The following is a 23,779-nucleotide window of genomic DNA, read 5'->3' on the forward strand; positions in this document are numbered from 1 at the left end:
ATGTCTGCGCTCCCCTCCCGCCTGGGTCTCACTGACACTGACCCCGCCTTCCTCCCGTCTCCGCTCGCCTCCCCGCACCCCTTCCCGGGGTAGGTGGGGAGTTGCCGGGGGGGCATCCCCGCCAGCCCCTGCGGACCCGCGGAGCCCCGCCGAGCCGGTCCTCCCGGAGCGCCGGCCCCGCACCTGGGAAGGGGGTGGCGGGCGCGGGGGGCGGCGCGGCGCGGGCGCGCGCGGTCACGTGACGCCCCTCCCGAACTGCGGCGGCGGCGGCGGAGCCGCGTCCCAGCCGAGCTGCAGCCGAGCAGGCGCCGAGCCGCAGCGCCCGAGGCCCGCGGTGAGTCCGGGGAGGGCCGGGGGCGCCGCCACCCGCCGCGTGGGTGGGCAGTCACGTTTTCTGCTCCACGGGAGGGAGGAGGGGGTCGCCGACAAGCGAGACCCCCGGCCCCAGCCCCGGGGAGGAGGCGCCTCGGCGGCGCGCAGACCCGGGAAGTGGGGTGCATGGGGACCACCGGCCCTCCTGCGCCCAGGGCGCGGCGATGTCGTTGCCCCCCACCCGCCCGGCCTGCCACGGGGCCCTGCTCGCGCGTCACGCCGCGCGCGCCCCTCGGGCCCTCCGGGAGCTCCGCAGGGCCGGGGGCTGCGGGAGCCCCCTGGGGTCCCCTTCCTGATGCCCGCCCTGTGGCTCAGGGGCACTCGCACACGCTCACGCATCACCTTCTCTTCGTGCTAGTTGCATCCGACCGGTGCGTGACCCCGGAGTCCTTGGAGGGGTCATCCCGCAGGTCTGGGCGGGAGTGAAGGACACCCCAGCGTCAGGCCTGGCACCTCGGTCCGCGTGCCCGTGCCTCCCGCCTCCGCCCCTGCCCACCCCCCACTCCGTCCTGCGCCCAAGGCCGCCAGAGAAGCTGGATCTGGACGGAAGCGGGAGAGATGGGCAAAAACATCCCCTCGTCTAGGAAGCGGGGTACGGGGGGCCAGGCCCCTAGTGTCCCCTGCAGTGTCCTCCTTCCCCCCGTGGAGCGCTGCTTCCTTTCCGAGGAAATCTGCCAGAAGGGGGAGGGCGAGCCCCACATTTCTGAGCTAACAGGGAAACCGCAGAGGACCCCAGGAGCATGTGGGCTGGCAGCGGCTGGCTGAGGAGTGGAGGTGCTGGTCTACAGGCTGGCCCTGGGGACGTGCATTCTCCTAGGACCTTTGAGGTGCTTTCTGGGGCCTGGGAAGAATCCTCAGGTGGAAGGAGCCCTGGCCACAGTCGTGTTGACAGATGAGGAAACTGAGGCTCTGGGGACCAGATCACCCGTCCAAGGTCACAGAGTCATCTGCCGAGTCAGAGTCCATTTTCTGGCTCTGGATCCAGGGGCAGCGACTAGATGGAGTGACCCAGGGTGCTGTCCCCCCTTTGCTGTCCAGGGGTGCTGTGGGCACCCCGCACAGGGCAGGGGAAGTGGGGTCCTGTTCCCTCTCTCTCAGGGGCCCGAACCCAGGCCTCCTCCTGCTTCTCCGGGCCCCCACGGCCCCTCAGCCCTTCCCCAGCCTGCAGCCGTCCTTGAGCGACGCCCTCTCCCCTCTGTCCACACTGGGGGCTGCCTCGCTGAGCTCTCCCCTGGCTTCATCGGCTCCACCCGCAGAAAGGAAGATGGGATCCTCCCTCCAGCCTCTTGAAGTGCAAAGGGTCTCCTCTGCGTGCAACACCCAAGCGGGGTCTACACAGGTGCCCTGGGACCCTGCTCTCACCGCCCCCTTACCTACCCAGGCGGGTTTGGGGGGTTTCCAGGCCCAGAGAACAGGGAAGACCCCTTGGGCATGTCTGTCTGTCTTCCCTGCCACCTGTCTGTCTCAGAAGGCCTTTGTCCTGCTTGTCAGGCTGCTGAGTGGCTGCACATACGCACACATGTATACACACTGACTCACACTAACATGCACCTACTAACACACAGGCAAACAGAAACACATGCACAAACACACGCACACATTGACACACAGTCTCAAGCACACGTTAACACACACTAACACTCACCTTCATGCATATATGGACGCACATACTAACACATGCACACATACGTGTGTGCACACATGCGCACACACACATACACAGACCCCACAGACAGTCTAGCCACACACCCTTCCAGATGCAGACATGGTTGGATTAGAAAAGACTCGCAGCCCAGACTGAGGCACCTGCCCGCACACCCCGCCCCGGCCCCAGCCCTGCTCTCAGCTCTGCCCACCGCGTCCACAGGGTGCGGACTGCGGCCACCTGCAGCTGGCAGCGCTCGTCTGCCGGAAGAGCCCCAGAAACCGTCCCCCACGCCCAGGCCCCAGGCCCCAGGGCCTTTCCATAGCTTCCTACTCGCATGCACGCGGGACCTCCACCCCTTGGGAGGGGCAAAGAGACCCCCCCCCCAAGTCCGGCTTTCTTCCCTCTTTTGCTTCCCACAAACTGAGCTGGGTCCCCCTCTTGTCTGGTGTTTCCCCCTCAGAGACCCCCAGCCCCCCTCCACACACCCCTGCCAGGTGGCCCTTCCGCCTCTCTTTCCCTCTGCTGCGCAGGCTCTCTCAGGGCTAGACAGTGACCCAGCCTCGGCTCCAGGCCACCCTGGGGCTCCCTTTCCTTTGCCGCCTGTGCCAGGAGCTCTTGCCAAATCCTGGATTCTGCTCTGTCCTTCCAGGGAATCCGCTGTGCTCTCCTCTGCTCACCTCTGCCTGGCAGAGGCTCTGGCCCCTGGCCGAGCCCTGGAGAGGCCCAGATGGCAGCACAGCTGCCCAGAGCCACTCCTGGTTGGGGTCAGAATCCCTAGGGCAGACCGACGGGGCTGCGGGGGGGGGGGGGCTCTGGGCTTTGCCCCCTCCCCTGGGCGCTTGCCCTGGTATACGCCAGCATCTGGTTCCGAGTCCCTCCTCTCTGCTGGCTGTGTGGCCCGGGCACGTGTCTCCCGTCTCTGGGCCAGTCTGCAGCCCTGGAGGCGGCTCTGCCTGGCTGGGGAGTGTGAGGTGTGAGGAGGCACCTGCGCTCGTGCAGACGGGGCGTCTGGCTGTGCCGGGAGCAGCGGGCCAGAGAGAGCCCCTGGCTGAGGACGTCCTGGAAATCAGAATTTCTGGTGCTCGGGGCCAGAGAGCACAGTGGGTAGGGCACTGGCCGTGCACGGTGCTCACCCACGCTTGATCCCCGGCACCCCATATGGTCCCCCCAGGATTGGTTTCTGGGTACAGAGCCAGGAGTAAGCCCTGAGCATCTCCAGATGTGCCTCCCTCCCACAGAGAGACAGACAGACAGAGAGACAGACAGAGAGAAGAAATTCTGGGTGTACAGTAGATCAAGTGGGGGTGGGCAGAGAGGGACCTGAGGACAGGGGCTGCCATCAGAGTTTACATCTGCAGAATTTTCCTCCTCCCCTCCCCCTTCTGGTCTGGCTGGTTTGAAGGCTCAGGCCTGACATTTCCAGGCGGTGATGCAGAGTGCCGGGAGAGGAGGCCAGAGGTCACCTGGGGCACCAGCCCTCACATTCACCCAACAATGTCCCTGCCGTGCCGGCTGGGGGCAGAGGCCCTGTGTGGGGGCCTGCTGGCACTCACTGAGCCTGCGGTATGTCCTGGGTCCTGATGGGCTCGGGGCATGGGTGGGGACGGGGCGTCCAGCGAGAAGGTGAGGCTCAGAGTGCTCCAGTGTGCCCCCTGGCCCTCACCCCACCTGTGGAAGAACTCCTGAGCATCAGTTCTATATGTTTGGGGGGGCCACACCTAGCCGTGCGGGGAGGCCACTCCCAACAGTGTTCAGTGGACCATGGCGTGTTAGGGGATAGAACCCGGATCTCCCGCACGCAAAGCATGTGTACTTACCCTTGGAGGTCCTCCCCTGCTCCTTAAATTTGTTTTGTTTTGTTGCCACACCCAGCGATGCTCAGGCTCATAACTCATAGCTCTGCTTTCAGGAGTCACTCCTGGCGGTGCTCAGGGGACCGTGTGGGATGACAACCGTGGGGCTTGAACCCAGGTTGACCGTGTGCAAGGCAAACACCCTACCTGCTGTGCTATTGCTCCAGCCCCTAATCCCTAAATTCTGTTTTAGGTTTTTGTTGTTGTTTTTGTTTGTTTGCTCGCTTGCTTTTTGGGTGACACACGGCAATGCTCAGGGGTTACTCCTGGCTCTGCACTCAGGAATTACTCCTGGTGTTGCTCGGGGACCATATGGGATGCTGGGGATCAAACCCAGGTCAGGTGTGTGCAAGACAGATTATCACTCAAGAGCTGTACTGTTGCCCTGGCTCCTGTTTTTTTCTTTTTTTTTGGGGGGGGGTGCCACACCCAATAATACTCAGGAGTTCCTCCCAGCTCTGCACTCAGGATTTACTCCTGGTGGTGTTGGGGGAACATAGGGGATGCCGGGGATTAAATCCAGGCTCAGCCGCAGGGAAGGCAAATGCCCTCCCCAACTGTACTGTTGCACCGGCCCCATTCCCTAAATTCTGACTCAGCCGCATGACCCGGCAAATTCCTCCCACTCTCTGAGCCTGTCCTTCCTCTGTGAAGGTGTCAGGGACCCACTGCGCGTTGGCAGAGGGGAAAGACAGTGTAGGCCAGTACTCAGAGCCGTGCCTGGCGCGTCATGGGCACTGGTTGCAGAGCAAGGGAGCGTGGGCCGGAAGTCGTCTGGGTGTCTGAGCCCTGTCTCTGCTGTATGGCTTTGGCCGAGTGTACCTCCTCCTGCTCCTCCTCTTCCTCCTCCTCCTCCTCCTCCTCCTCCTCCTCCTCCTCCTCCTCCTCCTCCTCCTCCTCTGGGGTCAGACGCTGCTGCCCGAGCACCCGAGTGTTGTTTGTGTGAAGTCGACACAGTGGCGGGCACTGCTTCATGGCGTGCAGAAGGAACAACCACCACCGGGCAGCTCTGTCTGGACACAACTCTCTTCAAACAGCAAATATTTCAGGCCGGGGCCAGAGGCTTGAGTCGGGGGGTAGCACGTGAGCCTCCCGTGTCTGGGGTCCTGGGTTCCATCTCCGGCACTGCCAGAGGAACTTTGTTTCTTGGGTATTTGGGCCAGTGGGAGTTTCTCCCATGCCTTCCCCTCCCCCAGATACGGGTGCTGCTGCCCTCGCTGGGGAAGGGGGTTCCCCTTGGGGACCCCGTGTCCGGCGTGTTGGAGGGTGTCTGTGATAGTCAGGGTGCCTTCATGGGACGGGGTAGGAATGCAGGGTCTGGTGGCGGGGGTGCTGTGGGCCAGGCCGCCGGGCTCGGGGTAAGGTTTGGCATCAGTGGATGGACTGTCCAGGGAAGAGTTGGGGTCAGGTTTTCTGCTTCTTTGGGTTTGGGGGGCCACATCCGCCCAGCTTCATGCTTGGGGGATGCTCCTGGCAGTGCTCAGGGGACCAGGCAGTGCTGGGGGTAGGGGCTTCACGTGCAGGTTGGGGGCTCGCATTTTCCTGCACCCCCCTGACGAGGAATCTGGCCTGGGTAGGGCCCCCGCGGCAGGGCGCTGGCGTGGCACCCTCTCTGTGTTCCCTGGGCCCAGCACCTGCGGCCGGGTGAGGGGGGCTGTCAGCTGTGCTGCCCTCAGGCTGCGGGTCCCCTCCCCGCCAGCCCAGCCCAGGCCATGTTTGGAGGGGACGCGTGAGCTCTGTGTGTCTGGTGGCTTGGGGCAGTTCCTGGCAGCTACTTGCTCCCCTGGGGACAGGGGACAGGGTGCCGGCAGCCTCCCCAGCTTCTCAAGGCTGCAGGTGCCACGTGTCTGCGCAGTCAGGCTGCGGCAGGAACTGGGGGTGCAGCCTGCTCCGAGGGCTGGGCCCCCCGTCCTGGAGGGACCCCCACCCCCACCCGTTCCCCAGCTCCAAGGACCCGTCCTTGTCCTCCGAGTTGGGGCTCGTGCTCGCCAGAGGTGGCCGAGGGAGGGTGACCTTGGGAACTTCTCTCTGCACTGCAGCTCCGCGCCTGCCTCCTGGGGCATCCCGCGCCTCCCTTCTCAGAAGTGGGGCACCCAGCTAGCTGCAGGCGGGGGGCTGCCCCCACAAGCAGTAGGAGCTAACCTCTCCTCTGCTGCCCCTTTCTAACTCGGGGTCCAGAGAGAGGCCGTGCCCAGGCCCCCTGCCCCCTCCCCATCTGGCGGCTGTCTCGGGACTGAAGGGTCTGGGCCGTGAGCTCTCATTCATTCCCCTCCTGTCTGCCAGGGGCGCCGGGACACCTTCCAGCCCTCCCCCAGGGCCTCCTGCCCCCGGAAACAGGCTGGATCAAACCCCTTGGCTGGACACGCAGTGACCAGGAGGGCTCCCAGTCTTTTCTCGCTGGAGAGTCAGCACTTTACAGGGGCTGTGCCCAGCCCCCCACCTCGACCCCCTCTGACCACCAGGGTCCAACTGGCTCACATGTGCCAGGGAGCAAGATAGAATGTGGGCGGGGGCACGGGGGCAGGCGTAGCTGTCCACGGGTCCTCAGGGGCTCAGGGTGGTTCAGTGACCTGCCCCAAGCCTCCCAGCTTGTGTGTGGCTGACTGAGATTTTATCCTGGGGGACGTTTGTTTTTATTTGGGCTTGGGGAGCCGCCCACCAGTGCTCCGGGTGATCACAGTCCTGGAGTGAGCCCAAGCTCGGACACACAAAGCGCACGCTCGGGTCCTGGAGCCAGCTCCCTGGCCTCTGGAACTCAGTTCTTTGTGGTTTTGTTTTGTTTGACGGCCCCGTGGGGGCCACACCTAGCCATGCTTGGGGCTTACTCCTGGCTCCGTGCTCCTGGTACAGCAAGCACCATGCCTGCCGACCATCTCTGTGGCCTGGAGTTCAGATTTGATGAAGGGCTCTCTGCCTCCACTTTTTGTTTGTTTGTTTGTGGGCCACACCCAGATGTGCTCAGGGCTTACTCCTGACTCTGCACTCAGGGATCATTCCTGGCAGTGCTCAGGGGGACTGTATGGGGTGACAGGGATCAAACTAGTTTAGCCATGGGAAAGGCAAGCTCCCTACCTGCTGTCCTACCTCTCCGATCCCCCTGCCACCACTATGAGCCTTCTCTGGGGAACTGCATGCAGCATTAGAAGGTGAGGGGGGGTGGCACTGAGAGGGACGGCATGTGCTGTGGCGAGCTTGGCAGTTCTGGGATGAGACAGAGGGGAATCGGGCATGAGGATGCAGATCCCAGACTCTCCGGTCCCGAACCCCCAGCATCTGCTCCCGACACCCCATCAACAACCTGGGCTGGGCTGGAAGACGAGTGACAGGAGGTTCCCAGGGATCCTGGGTCCTCGCGGCCCCCTTTGTCTTCGCGAATGCCCAGCTGGGAAACCCTCAGCGTCAGCGCTGGAGAAGGACCACGGAGATCAGCTGATCCACCCCCTCGCGCTCCACAGATTATAATTATGATGATTACACTCAGTGGTAGCAATTCACAAAGGACACTCACATCTGGGATGCTCTGAGGGTGCCGGAGCCCCAGGGGCTGCTGGAACTCCTGGAACGGCTGTTTTTATCCTTGCTCTGGGGCGGAGGAAGCAGAGGTTCAGAAAGGGGAAGCGGTGTGCCTGGGGGCTCACAGCTGGGACCCCGGAACTCGCGCTTTCTTTATTCGTCTTCCCAGCCCCGAGGCCTGCGGCCCATGTGCCCTGGTTCTGCGCCAGCAGCTGGCGGTCCTGGGAAGTGGGCAGCCCTCCCTGCCTCCCTGAAGAGCTTGACTGACTGTCCTCTACAGGTCCCTGTGCCCACCCCCCCCCCCCGCCCCTGTGCCCGTGAGCGTCAGGCCAGCCGGGACCCTCTGAGAGCTCGAAGGACACAGAGAGGCAGGGCACCACCGAGTGGAGCTTGTGACAGCCAGGCCCCTGACTCTCAGCTTGTGACTGGACTAACTGAACAGTGTCCAGTGACAGCATCAGAGACAGGCCCCATTCACTGGAACTTCCTCAGAACACCAAGAACACCCTAGGGAGTAGGCACTATTATGTGTCTATTGGTTTAGGGCGCCCAGCAGCACTCCGGGACCATGGGGTGTTGGGGATCAGGTCCAGGTCCCCTGCATGCAAAACCTGTGCTGCAGCCCTCTCTCCAACAGGAAAAACTGTCTGCCGCTCCCTGCTTTCTGAGGAAGGAGCAGAGGCTTCAAGGGGGTTATGAAAATGATCCAGTCACATGTCACATTGTGACAGAGACAAGGAGTCAAACACTAAGCCCCACCCCTAGGCCCCCTGCCCGTCCCCCAGGTACCTACCCCATGCCCATGTCAGCCCCTGTGTGTATTGTGATGGGAATGAAGTTGATTTTTTTTCTTTTTTGTTTTTGGGTCACGCCCAGCAATACTCCTGCCTCTGCACTCAGGAATTACTCCTGGCAGTGCTCGGGGGACCATATGTGATGTCCGGGATCAAACTCGGGTGGGCTGAATGTAAGGCAAGTGCCCTGCCCGCTGTCCTATCACTCTGCCCACCCCCCATCTGTCTTCTGCCATGTAGTCCTTGGGACCCAGTCTAGTCACCACGTGGACACGTATGCAGTGCCTGCTCTGCCCGTGCTGGATCGAGCCCAGCTCCTTCCATGTGGCAGGTCTGCCTTCAGAGGCACCATGCGGCCATTCGCTCAGCCCCTGTCTCCCATTTTCACTGTCACCTGGCTGATCCTTGGGGAAATGGGGGCTTCATCGGGGGCTTTTGGTCTTTGTCCACACTCTCCTCTGCAGTGACCAGAGCACCCGGCCTTGAACTAACTTTTTTTTTTTTCCGGCTTTTTTGGTCACACCCAGTGATGCTCAGGGGTTACTCCTGGCGCATGCACTCGAGAATTACTCCTGGCATTGCTCGGGATGCCATATGGGATGCCAGGGATCAAATCCGGCTCAGCCATATGCAAGGCAGACACCCTCCCCATTGTACCATCGCTCCGACCCCAACCTGAGCTAGCTACCTCCTTTGCTGAGAGCTCGTGTGTTTCCTTCCTCTGAGAGAAAACTGAGTCTTCGAGGCACTTGGCTCTGTCCAGTGCTCATGCCTATGTCCTGACTCCCAGCTCATTCTGCCCTGCTGGGCATCCAGGCTCTGTGCCCAGGCCTTGTGTTTATGCATTGAAAACTCTGGTTCCTGGAAGGCAGGATTTCAGACCAACATCAAGCATTAAGTGAGCACCTTCTGTGTGCCTTGGGGAGAGGCTTTGTGAGGCCAAAGCTTCACAAAGAAAATGGGGAGATAGGAGTTCCTTGGGGAGACTGGTGGGGCCCCATGCAATTGTCAGGCTTTCAGGCCCTCAGTTATCGGAGCACCCTTTGTTGCCTGGGTCTTGGGTCAGACCCAGCGGACCATAGGGGCCAGGAAGCAAATCTGAGGCTCCGCATGCAAGGCATAAGCTCAGCCCCCGCAGTTCTCCCACCCCCCAGTCCAGGATTGCCGAATGACTTTCATCTTCCCAAGAACATCCCTGAGAGCACTTCAGAGCAGAGCTGAGGGACCAGAGCCGTACCCCAATGGGCTGAGCACATGCGGTGCATGTAGGCGACCCAGGTTCAATCCTCAGCACCACGTGGTTCCCCCCAAGCACCATCAGGAGCAATCCCTGAGCACTAATTCTAGAGTAGCTCCTGAGCACTGCCAAGTGTGTCACCCCTCCCCCCCCAAAAAAAAACAGCAGTACAGTTAAGACCTTAGATGCCTTTCTTTTTTTTTTTTTTCGGTTTTTGGGTCACACCCAGCGATGCACAGGGGTTACTCCTGGCTCTTCACTCAGGAATTACCCCTGGCGGTGCTCAGGGGACCATATGGGATGCTGGGATTAGAACCCGGGTCGGCCGCGTGCAAGGCAAACGCCCTACCCGCTGTGCTATCACTCCAGCCCCAACCTTAGATGCCTTTCACTGGAAACTTCTAGTTTCACTAGCCCTAGACAAGCTGCCAAGTCCCCAGGGCCCTGGACATGTCACTAGTTTATGATAGCAGTCAATCCACAAGGTTCCTTGGCGCTACGATCATAGGTGTGCGTAGCTCAGGACCACCTGTGACAGCAGGTGGAGGTGTGAGGGGGCGGAGGTCTGGGAGGGACAGAGGGACAGCCAAACTGCGTGGATCTGCTTTGTGCGCGCCTCGCTCCCCATCAGCCATGGCTGCCGCCAGCCTTGCATGCTCCGCCTTCCCGGGCTGTTGCCGGGATCACAGGTCCCAGGGCATGTGAGTGCAGTTCTGTGTTCTGCACGCAGGAGAGCAGGGCGGGTGTCGGGGTAAAGGGGGCGGCAGGAACACAGTGGGCGGAGGCACGGTGCTGCCATTGTGGGGTGCAGGTGTACCATTGTGGGTCTGGGAGAAGGGAGAGGGCATGCCCCAGGGGTGGTGCGGGAGTACCGCGGGGAGGGGGGCCAGGAAGGAATGCCTGGCAGTTCCTCTAGAAGCGCTCCCTGGGCGCTGTCCCTGGTCCTGGAGTCCACCAGGTCCTCCGACTGCAGTTCCTATGGTGGCCAGTTGAGGGCGCCTGGAACCACACAAATTCCTCAACCGGGTTTCAGAATTCATTTTAAAGGTCATTTTTTTTTCTTTTTCTTTCTCTTTTTGGGTCACACCCGGCGATGCACAGGGGTTAACTCCTGGCTCTGCACTCAGGAATAACTCCTGGCGGTGCTCGGGGGACCATAAGGGATGCTGGGGATCAAACCCGGGTCAGCCGCGTGCAAGGCAAACACCCTACCCACTGTGCTATCGCTCCAACTCCTTAAAGGTCATTATTTTACTCTAATGACAGGCCTGGATAATAAACCTAGCTAAGCAACTGCCATCAGAAACAATACAATATATTTCCCTAAGAGAATGTAAAACTCTATTTCTATAGACAGTCTGGGCAGGACCACAAAACCCAATGAAATTGACGCTTGCAATCTGTTATATTCAAACAAACCCCTTAGATTTTGAGATACGTCCTTTGGTGCTCAGGGGCATGACTCAGCACAGGGCTGCTATATAGGGTGCTTGAGGGAGCGTGCGTAGTCGGGGATCCAACTGTGGTCGCCTGCATGCAGGACACTCCGTAGCTCTTGGAGCTCCCTCCCTGCCCCCAGTGTCACCTACAGACAGATCTGACTTCTAAGGTGAAATGGCTGTAGTAGTTTGGTGGTTGTATACCTGGAAGACTATGTCAGTATTAAGTATAAGTATAACTATTAACACAGTGGGCGGAGGCACGGTGCTGCCATTGTGGGGTGCATGTGTACCATGGTGGGTCTGGCAGAAGGGAGAGGGCATGCCCCAGGGGTGGTGCGGGGGTACCGCGGGGAGGGGGCCGGGAAGGAATGCCTGGCAGTTCAAATATACAAGTAGTATACTTAATACCCAAAAGACGGGTACGTTGAACCAAAAAGGTTCTGGGACATTTTCTGCATATAAGTCTGTGCACAAGAATTCCTGGGTGTGGAGGGGGAGGCGTGCCGTGGCAGAGCCTTCCTGCCCCAGCCATTGAATGACCGACCGTGCTACTCTCTAGTTATTTCTGAGACCGGCAGCACCCGCACCTATTCCCCTCACGCCCTCTAGGGGGCAGAGGCATCCTGGTTTAGAACCACCACCAAGGAGGCATGAAGAGGGGCATCGCTGGCGGCATCTCAGACTGGCGTGGGAGAGTGGCACGTGCACGGTCGTTAGGGCATCTCAACCCATCCCCCCGTGTTACAATGTTACAAGTGGGCAGCAAAGGCTCCAGCTGGGAAGGCAGCTTGTGGGAGGAAACAAGACAGGTGCCCACAGCTGAGGGAGTGGCACACCCAGGTCAGGTCAGCCTAGCTGCTGCCCTGGGCGGGTTCTGGGCATCCGCAGACGCCCGGCTTAGCGCACTGCCCCTGCGGCATGTTTAGCAGTGCAGGCTGGCCTGACTGCAGCCTAGAACCGTGGGAGCAAGCCTCGGCCTCCCTCTCCTTGAGGATGCACTGGCTGCTCCGTGTCAGGCTGGAGAGATCGTAAGCAGACAGGGGCTTGCCTGGCCTGTGGCTGACCGTGGTTCAGTTCCTGACACCACACTGCCCCGTGAGCGGCACCCCTCTCCCTTCAGCTCCCAAGTACCAGTATGGCCCAGCCCCGGGCATTTGCTGCTGTGCAGGTTTGCACCGCGGGGGCCGTTGTTCAGGAGAGAGAATCCCCCGTGCGCTGGAGCCCCAGCTGGCCTCTGTAAACACACGTGACCTGTCTCTGCATGCACTAGCAGGGTCGGTGGCCACGTCGTGGGGAAAGTGTGCAGGGATGCATGCAGGGCAGCTGGACCTGCTGTGTCCTGGCCGTCCTCTGCCCCTGGAGTTGAAACAGTGTCAGCACCTGGCGCTGCCCAGGGCTTCCCCCTGGCTTCGTGCTCAGAGATCGCTCCTGGCAGGGCCCTGGGATCCACCGAGCCCAGGTCAGCCCCATGCGAGGCCGGTGTCCTTCCTGCTACGTTATCCCTCCGCCCGCTGTTCGTGCTGTCTCCAGAGTCTGGGTGGCGGCATGCACACGGGAGTGCTCCCTGCGGATTCGAAGGGTGAGGGAAGGTAGGCAGATGTGTCCCAGGGGTCTCCAGAGGGGTTTGCTCTCAGGAGCTCGGAGACCCCTGTCCTCGTGGCAGCCTCGTGGGGCGGGGGCCTATCCTGACCATTCTGGGAGGACTGTCCTGGGGCTGATGGCGGTCACCGAGGAGGTAGGGGTTCCCAGGAGTGCGTGAGTGCAGCAGGGGGCTCAGACCCGGGCAGCACCTCACCGGGCAGGCAGCTGAGCCACACTGCCTCCTGCTTCCCTCCGCCAGGATTTCACCCAGGTGCTCGGCGTCTCTAGAGTTTTGGGTTTGGGTGGGCGCACCTCGGTGGGGGGAGGCAGTGGGCTCCGATAAAGGTGCTGCGAGTAAACACATTTCCCCATTGTTCCCTCTCTAACCCGGCAAAGGGAGAGTAGGCGGGGAGCAGACGAGCAGCCTGCAGCTCTGGGGAGGGCGGCTGGCTGAGGTGCATGGGGGCTGCTCGGCTGTCGGGAAGGCCAGGACCCCTGGGTGCTGCCCGTGCGCCCCTCCCATGGGCAGATGTCCCCCAGGGGGAGCGAGTGGGGTGGGGGAGGCCAGCGACCAGCCCCTTCCGCCCACTGGACCTGAGCTCCTCCTAGGAGCTCTGCCCGACCCCTGCCCTGACGTGGCACTGCAGGTGGGTGGATGCCCCGAGTTCAACCCAGGGTGAGCTTGGATAAGGGAACGTGCCTCCAGCCACCCCACTTCCTTCATCCTCCACTCGGCCTGGTGCTGATTCAAACAACCTGGGCACAAGAAAACCCAGAAGGGGCGGCTCCCTCCTAGAGGGGCCCCAGCCCTGCAGGGCAGCTGGCTCAGGCTCCAGGCTGGAGAGAGAGGAGGCGGGGAAGCGGGGTACGGTCCCCCAGAAGGAAATGCCTTCCGACTGACTGCTGGGCAGAGCGGTGAGTGCCTGCCTGGAAGTGTCTGTGCCCTCCCTGCACTGTCTGTGCGTCTGTCTCTCCACGTGCTCACACACAGACATCCGCCCCGTCTCTCCAAGGGCTCTGCCTGGTACAAGAGAACCTTCACTGACTCCTCCAGATGGCCGCCAGTTGGCCTTAGATAAAGCATTTTTGCTCGCTCTGCAAACGTGGTGGTTTCGTGGCGCCCCTCCCGAGACACACGATATAGCAGCACACGGTTCATTGGATGTCACTTGGGTTTGGGGGCCACACTGAACAGGGCTGGCTCCTGGCTCTGCGCTCACTCCTGAGGGTACTGGGGGGTGTTGGGGGGGACCCCGAACCTAGGTTGGCCGCATGCCAGGCAAATGCCCTCCCCGCTGTGCTATCACTCTGGCCCCCAGTGTTACACTGTAGCTAACAAGAACTCGCAACAGGTGCTTCCGATACCGTCCCCTTCTTCACCCCAGCAAACCCTCCTCACGGTACTGTCACCACCAACCTACTTGCAGATGAACAGCCTCAGAAAGATGACATGGCTTGCCAGGGTCACCCCACTGACTAGAGGCGCTGACCCTGGGGCTTCCCGGGTCCGGGGTGTTGAGAGACGGCGTCCTTGGATGTGCCTGTGCAGGATCCGAAGCCCCATGTCGTGTCGCGTCGTGCAGCTGTGACTGCAGGCCGGGAGTGGGCCAGGGCGTGTCCTGTGCATCCCTGGCCGAGGGAGCAGGGTGCCCCACCCCCACCCCGCCCCCGGCTCTTGCTTGGGGGAGGCAGCTGCAGCTGGTCCGAGCCCAAGAGGCTGGAGTCCACACTGAACTCTTTGTCTCTGCTGGGAACCCTGCAGTCCCACAGCCCCTCTCAAGGGCCCACTGTCCCGGCTGGGAAACTTGGCGTGTGGAAGGCCTCTTGGTCACCCTGCCAAGCGGACACGCAGAGCTCACGTAGGAATCATGGCCACGAGCAGCAGGACCGCGGCACTGAGGGACCCGTCCGAGGGGCCACAGCCTGGAAGGGCCTGGAGCCTGGGTCCCAGCCCTGGTGCCGGGCAGAACCTCGCCACGGCCCCTGTCCGGCTCTCGGCCCCTCCCTCCGCCCAGTGCTCTGGGTGCCCCTGTTGGAAGAGGGCAGCCCCTGGGGGAAGTGGCCCCTCCTGCCCTGACTCAGCTCAGGGGCTGCCCTCCTGTGGCTCCCCGTGCCCTGTGGCGGGGCAGCAGCCCTGGAACCCGGGCCCTGACCTGGCTCCAGTGTGCTCAGGCTCTCTGCTCAGGGCCCAGCCCAGTCTGGCGGTTCCGGCCCTCTCACCAGCCTGCGGGGCTCTGCGGCCTGCACGGGGCTCCGCAGGATTCTTCCACCCACCAGAGTGTGTGAGGAGGGGACTGGGCCCCGTGCAGGTGGAGATGGAGGCGGGGGCCGGGGGGACACCCCTCAAGAGATGCTGTTGCCCTCCGGCCTCCATGTTGTGGTTTGGGACACACTTGGAGAGGGACCCCTGGGACTCCCCAGGAGAGCTGCAGGACTGCGCCAGACCCCGGCCTGGCCCAGCCAGGAGGAGCCTTCCCCAGAGGCATCCCTGCCCCCGCCCCCGCCCATCCGTTGTGTGTTCCCTGCTGCCCTTTGGACTGAAAGCCCCAAGTGAAACAGCAAGACTGGGGGCCAGAGCAGTGGGACGGTGGGTAGGGCATGTGACCAACCCAGGTTTGACCCCTGGGGAGCACTGTTAGGAGAGATCCTTGAGCACAGAGCCAGGAGTAACCCTGAGCATCACTGGGTATGGCCCACAGAAACAAGAAAACAGAAAAAAATTCATCAAGACCTGGGAAGAGGCTGCGGAGCTGGAGGAGGAGCTGGTGGCAGGGGTGTTTGTTTGTTTGTTTGTTTGTTTGGGGGCCACACCGGCAATGCTCAGGGCTGGCTCTGTGCTCAGGGATCACTCCTGGCTCTGTGCTCAGAGATCACTCCTGGCTCTGTGCTCAGGGATCACTCCTGGCTCTGTGCTCAGGGATCACTCCTGGCTCTGTGCTCAGGGATCACTCCAATCTCTGTGCACAGGAATCACTCCTGGCGGGCTTGGGACCCTATCGGATGCTGGAAATGGAACCCGGGCCAACTGCTTGCAAGGCCCTACCCCCCTTGCTTCAGCCCCATGGAGGAATTTTAAGAAGGTGGAGCCTCTCCACTTCTTCCCTCCATCCCTCTTTTCTCTGGGCACTGGGGGGCTTCTGGGAGAGGGGCAGCAGAAAGGCTAGTGGAGGGAGGGAGGCAGAGAAAGAGAGAGAGACTGAGCTCAATGGGCTGAGAACACGCTTTGATGGCCTGAGTTCCATCCTGGGCACTGTGGGGGTGCCCTGAGCACCCTGAGCACAAAAAGGCTAGTGGGATGATCCTTGCTTCTTTCTGATGACCCTCGGGAGAGGTTTCGACTCACAGCTCAGGCCACCAGATCAGTTTTACAAAAGTGAGAAATTGGAGGATGGGGAGGGCCTTGGAGTCCTGAGTGCTGATTCTCCCGACTGTGTCCAGCGGCTGGGGGCAAGTGGGGGGGGTTTGCAAGAGGGTCCCCCACCCCACTTGTCCGTGTCCACCTCCGGGCACCCGCCCCCACCACGCTCCGGCTCCCCAGCAAAGCCCCAGCCCAGCCCGCTGAGGGCGGCGCGAACAAGCAGCCCTTTCTGTGCTGCAGCCCGGCAGCTGGACCGTGGCCCGCGGGGGCGCGGACGATCCCGGGCTGGTGGCGGGGGGCGGGGCCGCCCGGGTTGCCAAGGTGACCCGGAGCAGGGACTGCGCCGGGCTCTGAGCGGCCGGCGGTGGCGGCGGCGGCACCATGAGCGGCCGCAAGCGCAGCTTCACCTTCGGGGCGTACGGAGGGTAGGTGCGCACGGAGGGGAGGGTCGGTCCGCACGGAGAGGAGGGTCGGTCCGCACGGAGGGGAGGGTCGGTCCGCACGGAGGGGAGGGTCGGGTCGGTCCGCACGGAGGGGAGGGTCGGTGCGCCTCGAGGGAAGTGTCGATGCTCACGGAGGGAAGCGTCGGTGCGCTCCGAGGGAAGGGTATGTCCGCACTGAGGGGAGGGTCGGTGCGCAGGGAGGGGAGGAGGGGAGTGGGCCTGCGGCACGTTCGTTTCAGCTGTGCTGCAGTGCTCAGGGGCGTCGCCTGCAGCGCATGGCAGCCTGCGGGTTCAGCGGCGTGTAGGTGAGCACCTGCGGGGGGTGTGTGCACACCTGGGCGCGCGCTTGGGTGTGTGGATGAGGTGGGCGGGTCAGTCGGAGCCCCTGGCCGCTGAAGCCGGGGAACTGTCCACACCGCGCGTCTTTGGACTGAGGGAACCGGAAACTCTTGTAGGCCCCCTCCCCATACATGGGAACCGTTCCCTGGGCTTGCGGGTTCAGGGAGGAAGGGGGCATCCAGTGGTGGTCGGAATTCCAGTGTCCCTGCTCACCCCGGATTCCCGCCTCAGCACGGTGCTTGTGAGGTGGGGGTCTGATTGCATTCCCAGAGATCTGGGAGGGCACCGATGGGGGCCTGAGTCCCTTCTCAGGCTTCCCAGTGCTTGGCTGAGTGCTGCTGTCTGTGAACAAGGGACCCCCGTTGGCGCCCATGCCCAGGGGTCTGCTGATGCAGAGGACACGCTCTCAGAACTGGGGTGCAGGTCAGGGGAGAGGCCACAGTGCAGGGATGCAAGGGCCCCGCTGAGCCCTGAGATTCTGGCCGGAGGACACCCCACCCCCCCACCCCCCGGGGTCCGGGAGGGGAGCTGGTTCTGCTGTGCGGCCTCGGGCCAGCCCTGGCTTCTGACTTCCCTTTTCCTGTTGCAGTTCACCTTCCACTCTGGCTGGTTCCTGGGAGCCTGCTCCCCACCCACTGGCATCCTGCAGCTGGTGGAGACCAGTTTGTGGCCCCTTCTCCTTTCTCCTTGGGCCAGGGTTGTTTGTTGTCCCAACAGCTGCCCCTGAGCTGGCCCCCACGGGGCGGACGGTGGCACCCTCTCCAGCCCACCCCACCCCAAGGTGCCCTCAGAAGGTGGGGAGTGGGGCAGCCTAGGGTTCACCCTCGCACTCGCTGAGGCTAAACAGGGAGCCAGATGGGGTACCCCTGAACTCCTGGGGCTTTCTCTACTCAGCCAAGAGGGGGTGTAGTGGGGTGGGGGAGGGGAGAGGAAGCTCCCGCAGATTTCCTGTTCCCAGCTCCCCAGGCCTTTGTCCCCTGGCAGGTGCGGGTTTGAATAAGCTGTGTAATATACATCTGTGCATCCCGCAGTTTCTCTAAGGGCCCATTGTATACATGCATATATGCATGAACACGCGTGTGCATTTATGTGTGCACACGTGTGTACACGCACGTGCTGTGCACATGTGTTTGTGCATGCCCCTCGCGTGCTGGTGTTTTGTGCGTGCCTGCATTAGCATGCACGTGTGTTTGTGTGTGTACATGTGTACACACTCAAGGGGGCCTCTCCTTTCTGCACACCAGAGGAAACCCTGAACAGCGGGGCACCCATCACCCTGTGTGGGAACAGTCGTGTCAGCCTCGCCTGCGCCCCAAATCCCTGCTCTTTTTTAAATTTTTTTTAATTGAATCACCGTGAGCTAGTTACAAAACTGTCATGTTTGAGTTTCAGTCATGCAGTGATGGAACACCTGTCCTTCCACCAGTGCACATTTCCCACCACCAGTGTCCCCAGCATCCCTGCTCTTGTCCCCTTGCCCCTGACCCACAGCCGTGCTCTCACCCTGTCACCTGACTTGGGCCTCCGTTCCCTTTCTGTGGTACCCACTCTGCCACTTTTCTGTGCGTGGGCACGTCCAGTGGTGCTTGGGACTCCTCCTGGCTCTGTACTCTGGGGTCATCGTGGCCGTGCTCGGGGAGCTGGTGGTCTGGGTGGGACCAGGACTCTGCAGGCAAAACACGTTGTGCATTTTATTCTCAGCCTGGGTCTCTTTCCTACCCTTCCCACCCTTCCTTCCATGTCCCTCCCCTGCCACAAGTGCCCCAGGACCCAACGGGTATGACACTTTGTCAGGTATTGGTTTTGCTTTGGGACCACAGCCAGCGGGACTCAGGGGCTGCCCCTGGTTCTGTGCTCGAGGACCTTGTGGTGCCGGGGGATAGACCCTGGACCTCGTGTGTGCGGTGCAGTGCCCGCCTGCCCTTTGAGCCATCCTTCTGGGTCCCCTGCAGGGCGGGCTGGGCTGGCCTGTGATGGGCAGAGGGGCTCCTCCTCATTCTCTGCCCCTTTTGCTGTGTTTCAGAGTGGACAAGACCTTCTCCCCTCGCCGGAGTGTGTGGTGAGTAGCGGGCATCTCAGGAGAGGCTGGGCTACTTGGCAGGCTGGTTTGGGAATCACACCCAGTAGTGCTCAGGGGTTACTGCTGGCTCTACACTCAGAAATCACTGCTGGTGGTGCTTGGGAGGGATCATATATGATGCTAGGCATCGAACCCGGGTTGGCTGTGTGCGATACAAGTGTCCTACGCACTGTCCTATCACTTCGGCCCCCTTCCCCTTCTTTTCCCCCTTCTTTTTCGTGATAGGTCTTGGAGTTTAGGGAGACCAGGTTCAGCCTCACTTCTGCTGCTGCCTGAGTTTGCCCTTCACTGATTCACAGACCTCTCTGAGCCTCAGTGTTCTCACCTGTGCAATGGGGAGTTACGTGCTTCTTCACAGAGTGTCAAACTGTCAGCCAGCAACTGAGTGACCCCAGTGGGGCCAGGATGCTTGGCACTTGGGAAAGCCTTTCCTTCCTCCTCTTCCCTTTCCCTTCCCTTCTTGTGGCTGGGCCTGGGAGGCTCCGGCCCCCAAACTCTCAGTGTCACCGTAAACTTGGCTTTTGCTCCCCCCCCCAACACACACACCTCCAGGGCAGTGCTCTCCTTAGGGTGGAGCCGGGAAGGCACGTGTGTCCTTGGCTTCCCCAGCCCCCAGCTGTGGCAAAGGTGTGGCCTCACCTAGGGTTTCCCGGGAGAGCTCCCATGACCCTGGCACCCGCTTCCGGCCCCTGTTGAGGGCTCTGCGGGGTTCCCAGGCCCTGGAGGTCCCCCTTCGCTGCTGGATAGCTTCATTCCGGCACCATTGCACTTCACCCTCCCCCACTGCCAGAGCCCCGTAGGGAGCCACACCCGGGGCAGCAGGCACATGGGGGCACCCAGGCTGAGCGCTCCCCACCCTGGGACTGCCTTTTCATCTTTCTTTGATGCTCCCTGTGCAATCAGGGCCAGTCACTCTCCCTCTCTGGGCTTTATCTCTGCTGCTATGCCCAGCTGGAATCTCTGCTATATGCGGAACCATGTGCCAAGCTCAGAGAAGGGGCAGGATGAGGCGGTGGGGGGGTGGGTGTGGGGGCACACACTCACCTTCAATACTAACAGCCCGGCAGCTACCTGCTGAGTCGGAACTCACACACACACACACACACACACACACACACACACACACACACACACACACACACACACACACACACACCACTCCACAGCAGAGTTAGGGATGGGAGATGACGAGATGACACAGTGATGACCCAGGGCATTCACAGGGTTCCCTGCTCCTCGGCAGTGTTGGGATTTGAACCTCCAGCTCCCAGACAGCAGAGCACAGAGTCTCAGCCACCCCGCCCTGGGGTCTCCAGGCCTCAGGGAGGGCCTAAGGGAAGGTTTGCTAATGAGGGGGGTGCCCCGAAAGCCCTCTCCAGGGAGCTGAGTCAGAGAGGAGGCCCGGGTCCCAGAGTGGCTGGCCGTGACTCTGGTCAGCCTCTCCACTGGGCTGGCTTCCCTCCAAGAGCCTACAATGTCCTTTCTGGCCTCTCAGGGGCCATTGCCCACAGGGCCTGCCCCAGGCCCTCCTGCTGGGGCTGCTGTCCAAGGTGCTAACCCCCGGTCCTCCCTTCCCGTTCCGAGGCCCCTTGCTGGACTTCAGCCCATGCCTGGCTTGTGGTTAGTTCATGTTCTGTGGGTGAGGGGTATCATAACCTTTATTTACTTTCTTTTGGGGTCACGCCCAGCGATGCTCAGGAGTTCCTCTGGCTCTGCACTCAGGAATTACTCCGGGTGGTGCTTGGGGGACCATATGGGATCTGGGGATCGAATCCAGGTTGGCGTGTGCAAGGCAAATCCCTACCCATTGTACTATCACTCTAGCCCATAACCTTTACTTTTAAGTTATTATTATCTGGGGAGCCATACCTGGCAGTGACCAGGGGTTACTCCTGTCTCTGCACTCGGGGATCACCCCAGGTGGGGCTCAGGGGATCCTATGTGGTGCTGGGGGTCGAACCTGTGTCTGCTGTATACAAGAAAAGTGCCTTCCCCACTGTTCTACTGCTCTGGTGCCTGATGTTTAGTTGTGGCTCCATGACTCAGGGGGAACTCCAACTCTGTTTCCAGCCTGGGACTCTCTCCTCCCAGCCCCTGCACTCCCGGCCCAGGGGGTCATCCCCCCAGACCCCAGAGCCCACCCATGGCCCCTTGTTGCGCGCTTGCTTTCCTGACTCCCTCCTCTCAGCCAGATGCCTCCCTTGCCGCTTGTCCATTCCTGGAGGGTGGGAAGCAGGCCCAGCTCTCATGGAGCCTTGGGAGGTGGACAGGTGTGGCCTTGACTCTGCCTCTGCCCTGTGCCAGTGGGGTGAGCATGGGCCAATCACTCCCTGCCCAGCCCCATTGATGCTGAGTAGCTGTGCGTTGGGCTGTGATTTCAGAAAGTGCACCTCCCCGCCCCCCCTGGAGAGAATGTGTCCACATAACACTGTGGCAGGAGGCAGGCTTTAAGTTCTTTGACACAGGGGCTGCTTTGATTTAGAACCTTTCTCGGGTGTGTGTTTGTGTGTGTGTGTGTGTGTGTGTGTGTGTTTGGGGACTTGGAATGGGAGAGGAAGGTGTTGGTCACACCCGCCAATGCTCAGAGCTTACTCCTGGCTCTGCACTTAAGAATTACTCTTGGTGGCGCATATGCTGCCTGAGCCCATGTACTGCTTGTGCCCACGTGGCCAAGCACATGTGGTGCCCGAGCACATGTGTCGCCCACATCTCCCCCCTTGAGATGTGTACTTTCATGCTTTTGTGTCCAGTGCTAGGATGTGTGTAGAGCTTCCTCCACCCTTGGAGAAGCCCGAGTTCTTTCTTGAGCGCGTTACTCCTACTGTTTTTTCTTTTCCACTTATCCCTTTCTCCTTCCCTCAGAAACCTCTAAATAAAATCTATTTACTTCAAAAAAAAAAAAAGAATTACTCTTGGCAGTGCTGGGGCAGGGGCCTTCCGGGGTGCTGGGGGTCCACCCTGGGCTGGCCAGGTGCGAGGCAAGTGCCTTCCCCGCTGTACTATTCTCTGCCCTCCTGCCTTGGATCCTTCCCAGCATGAAAAGTGGGCTGGGAGGCTGGAGCAATAGTACAGCGGGTAGGGTATTTGTTTGCCTTGCACGCGGCCGACCCGGGTTCAAGTCCCAGGATCCCATATGGTCCCCTGAGCAACGCCAGGAGTAATTCCTGAGTGCAGAGCCTGGAGTAACCTCTGTGCATCTCCAGGTGTGACCCAAAAAGCAAAAAAAAAAAAAAGTGGGCTATGCTTTTTCCCCTTCTCTACTCTCCATGTGGTTGTACATTGCTATCCAAACCATATAAACTCTTATCTGGTTACACGTGAAACTGAATCATGTATGTCGAGAGTGTGAAACACGTGAGACTTTTTAATGCAGACTGGAAGGACTTCCCGGGAAAGGTGTGGTTTGTTTTGTTTTGTTTCCTTTTGGTTCCCCTCTCCCTTTTTATTTGCATATTTATTTTTGGTTTGGAGGCCACACCCCACGGTGCTTAGGGGCTGCTCCCAGCTCTGTGCTCGGGGGACCATGCTGTGCTGTGGATGGTACCCGGGCCTCCTGCACGCAAGGCTGCCCTCAGCCCATTGAGCTACATCACCAGCCCGCGTCCATTGTGAAGTGGATGGAGAGGTTGGAACTCAGATCAGGGGACCCCTGGGGCCTGGTAGAGGTCCCATGTGACCATGGTGGGTTTTCCACCCCAGCCCTCAGCAGCAGGGGATGTGGGGTGGGGGCGGGGCTCAGAACAAGTGTAGAAAGGTACGCGGGGGAAAGGACTCGTGGGGGCTGAGCCAGGAGTTGATTCCGGACACTGCATGATCCCCTGTAGAGCTGCAGGAGAGACCTGCGAGCACTGCTCCCGGGCACCTTGGAGTGTGGCCCCCAATGAAAACCAAATTAAAGTAAAAGGGAGGGACCAGAGAGGTCGTACAATGGGGGAGTCGATTGCCTTGCACATGGCCAATCTATGTTCAATCCCCGGCACCCCATATGGTACCGTGAGCACGCCAGGTGTGATTCCTGAGCACAGAGCCAGGAGTAACCCTTGAGCACGGCCAGGTGTGACCCAACACTCCTCTCCCCAAATAAATAAAATAAGAGTCCGTGGGACAGAAGGTGCCTCCTCCTGCCATCCTGAGGGGCGGTGGCTGGAGAGTGCAGAGAGGAGTTGGGCGGTGTTGGCAGGTGGGGTTGTGCACAGAAGTGGGGCCTGGACACACCCCAGGCAGAGGGGTGAACTCTGACCTCTGGGCTGGAGCATGCGCACCAGGTTTCACTGTGTGTCAGACATCCACGGCATCTCCTCATCGCGACACTGGTCGGCGGGTCGGTCCTCGGGTCCCCATGTCAGAGACCACAACCAGGGCTGAGAACTGGGAAGCTCCGGGCCCAGTCACGTAGCTGGGGAAGGCTGGATTTGAATCCAGTTTTGGAGGGGACGGGAGGACCCTGGCTGCAGTCCGAGGGACCTGCCCAGCCCCGTGGGAATGTCCCACTGCGGGGTCCCATCTGGTCTGGGACAGCTCCTGTTTATTAGGGTGGGGGGGTGTGGGCAACACCCGGTGGTGCTCTGGGCTCAGGGATCACTCCTGCCAGTGCTCAGGGGGACCCTCTGGGGGTGCTAGGGGTAGAACCTGGGTCAGCTGTATGCAAGGCAGACGCCCTCCCCACCCTCCTATCACCGCAGCCCACATGAGAGATCATCCCCTGCCCCTTGGCAGTAATGCTGCCAGTGGCCCCCAGTTCGGAAGCATCCTGGGGTCCGGGCCTGGGCCAGCCCTTCACCTGGACCGCAAGGCCTCCCTCAGCTTGGAAAGCGGGGACAAGGACCCTCCGTGTCCTGTTTTATACAAGAGGAAACAGGCCAGCCAGGGGGCGCAGTGTGTGGGCGGTGGCCCAGCTGGCAGCTGGCTCTGCCCGAGCCCAGAGGCCTTTGGGAAGTGCCTGTGCTGGGCGGGGGGGCTGGGTGCGCAGCCCCTGTCCTCAGGTGGCTCCTCTCTGCGAGGCCCGGGGCAGGAGGTCGGCCTTATTAGGAGCTCTGAAATGCCAGGCAGGCACAGCCCGCTGGGCCTCCTCATCTATTATGCATGCGCTGGGCAGGCCCCCAGTGGGCAGCTGGCAGAG

General features: G+C 61.1%; 1 protein-coding gene across 7 annotated transcripts in view; it reads left to right on the plus strand.

Moving 5' to 3' along the window:
- Positions 1-200: 200 nt before the first annotated feature.
- The window catches only part of RAP1GAP (RAP1 GTPase activating protein), a 68,818-nt gene continuing 45,239 nt past the window's right edge, over positions 201-23,779 (plus strand). For 2 of the 7 annotated variants that reach the window (XR_008630176.1, XR_008630177.1), the window contains exons 1-2: positions 16,207-16,223; positions 18,604-18,639. The gene's annotated coding sequence lies outside the window, so the exon portion shown is untranslated. Of the gene's footprint in view, positions 335-16,206; positions 16,224-18,603; positions 18,640-23,779 lie in introns of those variants that run through there. The other 5 variants (XR_008630179.1, XM_055138098.1, XM_055138099.1 and 2 more) reach the window with 5 other exon arrangements.

This window comes from Sorex araneus, chromosome 5, assembly GCF_027595985.1.
Source record: "Sorex araneus isolate mSorAra2 chromosome 5, mSorAra2.pri, whole genome shotgun sequence".
NCBI classification, from domain to species: domain Eukaryota; kingdom Metazoa; phylum Chordata; class Mammalia; order Eulipotyphla; family Soricidae; genus Sorex; species Sorex araneus.